Here is a 9,957-nt window from a genome sequence, read left to right on the forward strand (position 1 = left end):
TAGTCTGTATTGTTCAGGGCTGGATCTTCAGTAATAGCCGTGGGCCTGGCACCTGGTAAGTCATCTATAATATCTATCGAATAAATGAGTGAATGGAGTTTATCCTCAAGAGAAACCTAAAAAACTTCTTCAGTGTACTTTCTGTGGATTTATTTGTGTTTTGGAAAGGAAATCTCCAAGGACTGGATCATAGAAATCAAGTGATGTCGGAGTTTCCAGGGGCTGAAACGAACGTCCTGAGAGAGCCCAGCCAGGCTACGGAGGAGGGTGGCAATGAGCAAGGTAAAGGGCAAATCACGTAGTGTCACGAGGAGAACCCTGATGAGTCCCCATTCTAAAATCTTGGCAATGCCATCTTCTCCAACCTCCTTCTCAGGAAAAGGACTCCTTTTCTATAGGATCCTTCCAAGCAGGGTAAGAATCCACAGTCGTTGATTAGGGCAGTTTTTAGGTTGCAAATAGATGGTAAATGAGTATCTTCCCTGCCCCCACCCCACACCCAAATCTTTGCATATAATCAGAAGGAGTAATATCAGAAAGGTGTTATCTGTAGACTATTTGACTCATTTCTTCAACAAATGTTTAAGAAGTCCAGGCCCTCTGAGGATATAACAGTGGTCCAGATCCAAGGTACTACAGGACCTTATAAGGTACCACCTGCCTTTGTAATGCCTATCACAGTTTACAAAGAACTGTTATTTGATTGTATGGTCACATTAGAACTGCTAGCAAAAGTGCTTTGGGGTACAGTCTGTTGAATAAACTTCTTCACGGTGGAGGTGGGGAGAGAGTGGCCTCCATCTGGGATCCTAAAACTTAATCACCCACCATGCCTCGAAGTTTCCAGCCAAAGGGCAGCAATCATTAGTCATAGCCTATCCCCAAGTTCCCTTTCTTCCCATTTAGCCTTCAAATCAATAAGATAATTACTGCTCTAGCCTGAAGGTTTTACATTTTCTATTATTCTTGTTGACTGCCATTCAATTTTTTTTTTTTTTAAATATTTATTTATTTATTTTGGGCCGCGTTGGGTCTTCGTTGCTGCACACGGGCTTTCTCTAGTTGCGGTGAGCGGGGGCTACTCTTCGTTGCGGTGCGCGGGCTTCTCATTGCAGTGGCTTCTCTTGTTGTGGAGCATGGGCTCTAGGTGCGTGGGCTTCAGTAGTTGTGGCACTCAGGCTCAGTAGTTGTGGCACACGGGCTTAGTTGCTCCATGGCATGTGGGATCTTCCCGGCCCAGGGCTCGAACCCGTGTCCCCTGCATTGGCAGGCGGATTCTTAACCACTGCACCACCAGGGAAGTCCTGCCATTCAATTTTTAAAGTTTATTTTTAATTTAATGATTTTTGTGGAGAGATTTTCTGGTTCATTGGAGGTTTTTGGTTTTATGGTAGAATTAAAGAAACATAAGAATATAATTTAGTCTGATTTTCTTTTCTGGCCTAAATCTGAATTTGACAATGTTTTCCAAGGGTGAGTTTTTGTGAGTGTGTCTGTTCCAGTGACCAGTATTTCTGTGGAGGTATTAGAGTTAGCTACGAGGAACAGAATGCTGTTTTGTGAAATGACAATTGGGGAGTTTGAGGAAATGAGGACAACTTAAGGAGTGAGTGTGGAGAAGGACTTAATTGGGGGGAATAAGGTAGAGTAGGAAAAACACAGTCTGGTCTGACCCCCAGCTCTATGACCTTGGGCAGGCCACTTACCTTTCCTGAACTCTGAACTTTTCATCTGCTAAATAAGAAAATGATTCTGGGTAGTGTGTGCTAACACTGATAGCAGTGGCCATGACAAAGGGGCATTCTGTGGCGTGTAGGGCCGACACACAGGGTTGGCGCATCAGGCCCTGAAGTCTGGAGACTGGCTTCCCGTGCAGGGTGACTGGGGCGCCTCTGTTGGGATGACGTTAATATGGACAAGCCTCTGGCACTTCATGAAGACTGGGCTGAGGGTGTTAAGTAAAGGGGAGTGAGGGTGAGGTCTGCCTCAGTCTCAGAGAACTGAAAAGAAGCTTCAAAACCAAGGGGCCCATTGAGTAAACAAGATCAGCTGCCTGTGGAAGGGCTAACCACCATCTAACTCATCCATCCAACCCAGCGTGTTTTCACTCCATGACAAAACTCCTTGCATCTTTCCCCTTGTCTTCCTCGGCCTCCAAACCAGGTGGTAAAACAGGATTACTGTCCAGCTCTACATCCTTCTCAGATAATTTAAGCCCCACGTGGGCCCTCAGATCACACAGCTCACACGAAAACCTCCTTAGCACATGTTGGGAGAGTCCAGGGTGCAGGCTCTGGACTGACAGCCACACAGGGGTTTCACCAAGTCCCACATCACGCTTGGCTCAGCCAGGTGTGGAGGTCAGTTTGTAGAGCGACCCTACTTCGCTGGCTGCTCCTTGTGTCCCATGTGACTAAAGCATGCCTTTCTGGCTGAGCTCTGAGTACAGACAACGTTACAGACAATGTTCCTTCCCACTCCCACGTCAGAAACCTCATCTCCATGGTATTTTCACCCTAAGCTACCCATCTGCTGCCCTGGATTCTCCAAACAGAATCTCTCCCACTTTTCCCAGATCCTACACATCTGAACGTATTTGGGGAAGCAGTTTATTTTCTTTCTTTCTTTCTTTTTTACTTTGCCCCCAACCTTCTCTTTGGACATCCAGGAACGCAGTTACTCCCCTTTTGAAGACGCCTAAGTCAGTCTAGGATTTACCCATCTCTTTACAGCCTCACTCTCTGCTGTCACTTAAAAAAAATTTTTTTTTCATGTTTCCTGCCCTAGTCTTGCAGGCCATAATCCATCTCACCCCCTAAGACAAAGCAGGTCTAGGGTATTCCAAGTAGAAGGTCTTTCTTATTTTGAACACCACCTTGGGCCTTCCACTTTCCCCATCACTTCTCTTCAGCATCTCTCCACCTTAGGACCTTGAAGTACAACCTGAGGCCAGTCAGTCAGGCTCAGTGAGGCACAAAGCAAATCCACTTTACTACAGGGTGTAGACTCTCTAAAGGACAAACTCTATTCAACTACATAGAAGTAGATAAATCACAGCTATCCAGGGCCTAATAGGCTTGGAGTCTTTTTGATTCTTGTGTTCTACTATTATCCCCACCCTCTTTCCACCTGTTCCCTGTCCCCAGCCCCATAGCCTGGCCCTCCACTCCACCCCAGCCAAAACATAACATCTGTCATCACTGTGTGGCCGGTGGGATGCACCATCCTCCCTGTCTGGCTTCTCTGCGTCTTATCATTGCATTGAGGACAGGCTGCGCTCCAAGTCACCCTGACATTCAGAGAAGGACTCCTTTCCTCCCCGGCCTCCTGAAGACTTCTCCCTGGATTCCTCTCCCCACTAGACTCTCAGCCTCCTCTCTACTCTCCTAGACTGTATTGCCTACTGTAGACTTCTCCAGTCTTTTGGGCACTCTTGACCATCCTGCAAGCATAGTCACATCATGGGGCTTTCAGGTCCCAGTCTCTCAAAAATGTCTCCCTTTTTCTTCATCTCTGCCCCCAATTACAGGAGGGCCTTTGTTCAGGCCCATTACCAAGGCCTCAGCAATTCACCCTCTCTGGGCAGGCAGAGTCTTGGCAAGGGGAGCAGAGACTGGATTTTAAACCCAACTCGTTCCCAGAATGGGCTTCTAACTGTGAGTATAGCACACTAAACTCACATTTATATTAACAGAGGTTTCTGCCTCAGTCAGATTCAAGTACACTTAGCAGCAGAAGTTGGGGGGAGGTGAAATTTCCAAGATTCCCATTTACGGATTACATCTACCATAGCACTGATTCCAGCCTACCTGAGCTCTGTGGAATAATTAAGAGGAGGAATGTTTTATTGTATTGGAGGAAGAGAGGAAAATGAAGAAAGAAAAGGGGAAATGGAGGAGTAGAAAAAACTAGATTTTCATTTATCTGCCTTTTTTGGTTAATTTCGATGTAAACATAAAATGTCTTTCGATTTATTTTAACACAATTAAGTATCTACCTGCTGTTAGGAAAACAAATTTCTAAACTGTTATCCCTTTATGCTCTTTTCCTAAGTCACAACATCTGTCTTGTTTTGGGGCTTGGATTTCTTTTCTTCTTATTTTTACAGTCCTCAAGACAGCTACCCTAACGCCACAGTGTTGTTAACCCAGTTGCAGCTTTGATTCTGCTGGCTCTTTACCGTGGTTCCCACAGCTGTCACTAGCCCATTGTCCTACCCTGCAGAGAGGTCAGCAGACGCTATCACTCATGGGCTGAGGCATTCAAAGAGATACCAGGGAGCCATCATCTGGGCATCAAAACAGGCAAGAAATCTAAGTGCTGAGAACTGTGATGCAGCAAAGAATCAGGCAAAGCAAGGCTCCTGCCGTCCCTGCTGCTCGAGGCGTCCCCCTCCAATGGCCTGAGAGAATGTGAAGCCTCAGGTGTCCCGACAGCTGGAAACAGCCTTAGCTTCTGCTAAGACGAACAACACGGGCACCTACTAGGTGCCCAGTACTGTACCGGTTGCTCTACCCACATTATCTTTCATTATTTTCCTTATATTTTTCAGATGAGAAAACTGAGGCTCAGAGAGACAAAATGACTTTTCTAGAGGTCACATTATCACCAAGAGATCAGTTCATATGAGGGGAACTTGTTATAGGTAAATTAAGGCTGAGCAGGGCTCAGGAAGCAGGGTGAAGCCATTAGGAAATTAAAGAGGGGAGGAAAAGAGGGGCACTGACCCCACTCATCATTAGGCCAGAATTTAGGTGCCAGGACACAAGCCTTCTAATAACTTGAACTGGACCCTACCTTGTGCCCTGGTGCTCAGTTGATATTCAAACGTTCCATGGCTCCACTCCTAACCCAACTCTGAGTGAGGCAGCAGGTGATGTGAAGCTAAACAGCTACCTTCCCAGCCACCTCTAATCTCATTTGCTCACCTGTGTGCACATGGCTTGCTCCTAGGGACTGAGATTGTTTACACCTACTTTGTCCAGTGTTTCTCTAGCCTTTCAACTCCTCTCTTCTCTCTCTTCAGGGAAGGGAGAAAACATCCCATTTGGGGGCTGTTGGCTTCTAGCCCAAAGGCTTTATTCCAGATGGATTTGCCTCTGGCTGGCCACCCAGAATAGACAGGTGATAGCCATATTCTCAGCTCATCCAGACCATCTGTTCGTTTTTCCGTAACACTGTCCTCTGGGTCTATGCTAAGGGCCCATTTAAGAAAATGCTCCTCCGGTAACTAAGCCGTTTGGTGGGAATTTAAGATGGAGCCTTATTATAATTAACTTCACCTGGTAGCCCGTAAAATTATGGTGGGTTTCCAATAGAGTCCTAATGCTCTCCATAAAATGAAAACAAGGAAGAATTAGAAAAGTAAATAGTCTTTTTTACCTCCTAGAAGTCACTGCATAAATCCACTATCAAAGCAGCAATGTGGCCCAATTCATTGATTCCCATAAGCATTGACTGACTCTCTGTCATGCCCAAAGTTTTCTGATAAAAAAAAAAAAAAATCAAGGGACACACCTGTGATAAGATGAACCCCTAAGGGAAGTTTGAAGAAAAATACGTGGTGCTTATTAGGCTAACTTGGAGAGTTTTATTTTGCTGACTAGACTTTTTACTCTCACTAGAGAGAAGTTGTAGAGCAAGGGGAGAGAAATGCTGCCTGGTGTAGAAATTTGATTGTCCTGCTGTATGATTTATGATGGACTCTTACTTCCAATAAATGCCTCACAAAACTGTTGAGAAAATCTACATTTTCGTCAATGTGTTTCAAGTTTCTGTTTTCTTCATGGAAATAGATGCATTAAAATGCTATGTTGGCAGAGTCTGCTAAGGAGGGCCCAGTCACAGATGTATTACACAAAATGAGATAAACGTGGTTCCTGCCCTCAAGGAACTCATGATCTGGTAGGATTGGTAAGACAATTAAAGAATAGCATTGACACGGGTAAGGCTTTGGTCAGGACCCAAGTTAGATGCCACAAAGAAATTCAGAGCAGAGCAAGACATTATGACATCTTCATTTTGACATTGCTGATTTTATATCATAAGTGCCACCTAAGTACTGATTTTTATTGCCCCATCTAGTGAAGGTGAGGCTGGAGAGAATACGGGATAGGGTTAGGATGTATGTATTGCATCTTATTTGATATAACTTGACAATGTATGGTTGTAAAAGTAACAGAAGATAACTCACAGAAATAGTTCTATCTGTTGGGATGGAGGGACTTATAAGCATTACACCAAAGGCAGAAATAATAAAGGAAAAGATTGATTGATTTGACTATGATTTCACACATAAACAGACATATACACAAACACACAAACCAAGTTAAAAAAAACTGGAAAAATATTGCAACATATATCACAGATTGTCATCTGCTTTCTTTTAAGTTGGTTTAAGTTTGCCTTGATTATGCACTTAGATTCTTACCAAGCTCTGCCCCGCATCAGTGTAACAATGGTTTATTCAAATGATTAATAAAAATATACACCTGAGAAACTGTCATTGACCAGAGGAAACAAGGGGGAAATGATAACTAAGTGCAATGTGGGATTCCGGACTGGATCCTGGAACAGAAGAAAATGGACAAAGTATATGTTCAGATAACTCAGAAGAAGAAATGAATAAAAATGAATATGGCCAATGGAAAAGGAAAAGAAGTCCAACCTTACTTTCCAATCAAAGGAAAATTGTATAAATAACCCATATTATAAATTGTATCTACAATCCATATTATATATAATTTATACTCTACACACACCCCTTGGATTGGCAAAGACAAAAATGATCAATGATATTCAGTCTAATAGTGGTATTAACTGGTAAAAATCATAAAAGCATCCATTTTCCTATATTTCTGCCTTGATTTCTTACTATTATCTATACTTCAAACTAGTTTAAGGTGTTATCACCTGTTACTTGGACAACCATAATAGCCTCCTAACTTGTCAACCTCTGTTCATTCTTGCCTCTGTTCATCAGTTCTTTCTACTCAGCCAAAGTTATCTTTTTAAAACACAGAGGATCCCCAATCATTGCTTTTATCTCTCCTTGCTGTTGGAATAACAATAAAATCTTTAACAAGACCTGTGAAGCCACCTGTGGCATGCTCCCTACCCATTTTTCCAGCCTCATTTTGCCCGGTGCTTCCCCTCTCTTTCCACTCCAGCCAAACAAGCCTTCTTCAACTCCCCCAGCAGCCACATTTGCACAGGCTGAGGCCAAAACGCTCTTATCTCCCCTATTAGTCTAGTTATCTCCTACTTAAGCTTCAGGCCTTATCTGAAATGTCACTTCCTCCAGGAAGTCACCCTTGAACTCCCCAACTAGAAGGAATTCACGCTACTGTACTTTCTAACAGTATATGTGTCTTCTCCTCGTAATACTTACACAGAGTCCACAAGGGCAGGGACCACACCTGGTGGGGACCACACCTGGTGTTGCTCACTGTTGTACCCTAAGTAGTACACAGTACTTGGCACACACTAGGATCTCCATAAATGTTGAATGAATCATGAATCTTTCTGGAGATCAGTTTGGCAACGTATGTTAACATTTTAAACGTGTATATTCTTTAACTCAGTAATTTATTTCGGGAAATTTATTTTTCTTTTATTCCATTATACACATACACAGAGCACAGCACACACACGCGGGAGTGAGTCCTAAGGTTTTCCACATTTCTAAGTACAGTTGACCTTTGAACAATTCGGGGGATTAAGGGTGCCGACCCGCTGCTCAGAGAACCCAGTAGGGCACTCTGTATACGTGGCCCCTCCATTATCCGGGGTTCCTCTCTATGCCTGGTTCCGAATTCTCAGATTCAACCAACTGCAACTCCTGTGGTACTGTAGTAGTTACTATTGAAAAAGAAATCCATGTATAAGTGGACCCACGCAGTTCAAACCCACGTTGTTCAAGGGTCAACTGTATGTGCGTGTTATATAATAAGAAACAGAAGATATTTTCATTTGGGGGTAGGATGTACATTAATTGTCTTATATAGGTTGTATCAAAGTATCCCCAGATTAAAACAGTTGCATCAAAGGGAGGACATCAAAATATCACTGCCATTCCAGTTCCAGAGCCGGTCCCAACTTGCTGTGACAAAAGGGTCACACGTCAAAAGTCAGAGCAGGGGAGCACCCAGGGGTGCAGCGGAGGAAGGCGGCCCCTCCCCCCGGCCGCTGGCGCCCAGCTCGCCCAAGGCACTGCTGCTGGAGCTCAAGGGGCTGCCGGAGGAGCCGGTGGAGGGCTTCGGATGACCCTGGTGGACAAGGGCGACCTGAACTGGGAGGTGGCCATCTTCGGGCCCCCCAACACCTACTCCGAGGGCAGCTACTTGAAGGCCCGTCTCAAGATCGCCATCGACTACCCTTACTTCCCGCCGGCCCTTCTGTTCCTGACCGAGATGCGGGGCCCCAACGTCTGCGAGGCTGCGGACGTGCGCGTCTCCATCCTCCAACCCCCCGCTCGACTACCTCCTACCCCCTGAGCGGGGAGCTGCCCTCAGAGCGGCGGAGCCCACCCAGAACACAGGCCCATCTTCCTGAGCATCACCAGCTTCCTCAGCGAACCCAACACTGTTTCCACCTGCCAACGTGCACGCTTCCGTGACGCACACGAAGCGGGAAGAGAGCGAAGGCAGGACCGGAAGCACGCGCACGTGAACCCGAGGCAGGTCCTGGGGACCAAGGCGGACGCGGAGCGGGACGGCGGGAAGGTCCCACCGCGCTGGCCCAGGGCTGCGGGAAGACCCAGGCCCGGTGCCCGACCGGGGCTCGGACCTCTTCTGCCAGCACGACTACAGGGCGGCGAGGCCCAGGCCGAGGCCCGCAGCTGGGGCGGGGACGACGCGGACGACTCGGGCCACGAAGAGTCCTGACAGCGCATCCCCACCAACAAGCTTAACAAATTTTACCTCAGCCGGACGGACCGTATGGGCTCTCGGGCGCCTCTGCCGCCTCGACTTCCTCGGGTAGGTGTGCGCTGCCGTCCCTGGGCCGGTCCCCAGGTCCCGCCCTGGGTTTCCTCGGCTTTGGAGGGAGGCCCCGCCCCGCCCCGCCCCGCCCGCCGTCGCCTCCTGCGGGCCCCTAGCGTGCTGGGCGCCGGCGCGGGGTGGAGGCGGTGCCTGGGGGGGTCACAGACCCCGGGCCTGTCTGCAGCTCCCGCCGGCTGGAGCCAGAGACTTGGGGACCCAGCTCGCGAGTGGACGGATTAACTTGATGTCACCTCTTCTCTCTGCTTTGGTCTGTTTGGAATCTAAATAAAGCGATTTTATGAGAAGCCAAATAAATAAAAAAGTCAGAGCAGGTAGAAATTTTCAACTAAGGATAGGGCATTGTAGAGGATCCAAGGTCCAAGGACATCTTCAGGAAAAGGTAGCACGTGAGTGAGGTTATAAAGGGTAATTAGGATTGTCATAGATGAGGAAGAGGGGAGAGGCTGGGAACAGTGCGTGTCAGGCAACAGGAAACAGGATCAGCACAAAGAGAGGTACGGAGGTGGGAGTGTGCAGGGCAAACAACGTGCTTTGCTCATTTGGCCCAGTGTAAGGGGTGTAGAGAGAAGCAAGATACAAGAGAGAAAAGGTAGGCTGGGGCCAGATCACAAGAATCTCAATAGCTGAGGGAAAACAATGACGGGATTAAAGTAGACGGTAAACATGGCAGGCTCCATGCTTTACTATTTCTTCATTTCTTTTCTGAGATGGTAAAATACGCTATTACGCTCAGTGCTGCAGTGAATATACTTATATATTTCTCCGGCCACAAGCTTAAATGTAATTGTAGGAGAAATTCCTAAACATGGAGTTGATGTGTGAGAGGATATGCACATTTTAAATGTTGATAAATATTCTGAGATTGCCCTCTTTAGAGGTTGTATCAATTTACATACCTCAAAAATGTATAAATGTCTGTTTTCCTACAGCCTTGTCAAAACTAGGTTGTCAAAAG

At 46.4% G+C, this 9,957-nt stretch overlaps 1 pseudogene; it reads left to right on the forward strand.

Moving 5' to 3' along the window:
- Positions 1 to 203: 203 nt before the first annotated feature.
- LOC137762419 (ubiquitin-conjugating enzyme E2 R1 pseudogene) lies at positions 204 to 8,885 on the forward strand (annotated as a pseudogene).
- Positions 8,886 to 9,957: the final 1,072 nt, after the last annotated feature.

The sequence above is a fragment of the Eschrichtius robustus genome, chromosome 1 (assembly GCF_028021215.1).
Source record: "Eschrichtius robustus isolate mEscRob2 chromosome 1, mEscRob2.pri, whole genome shotgun sequence".
NCBI lineage: Eukaryota > Metazoa > Chordata > Mammalia > Artiodactyla > Eschrichtiidae > Eschrichtius > Eschrichtius robustus.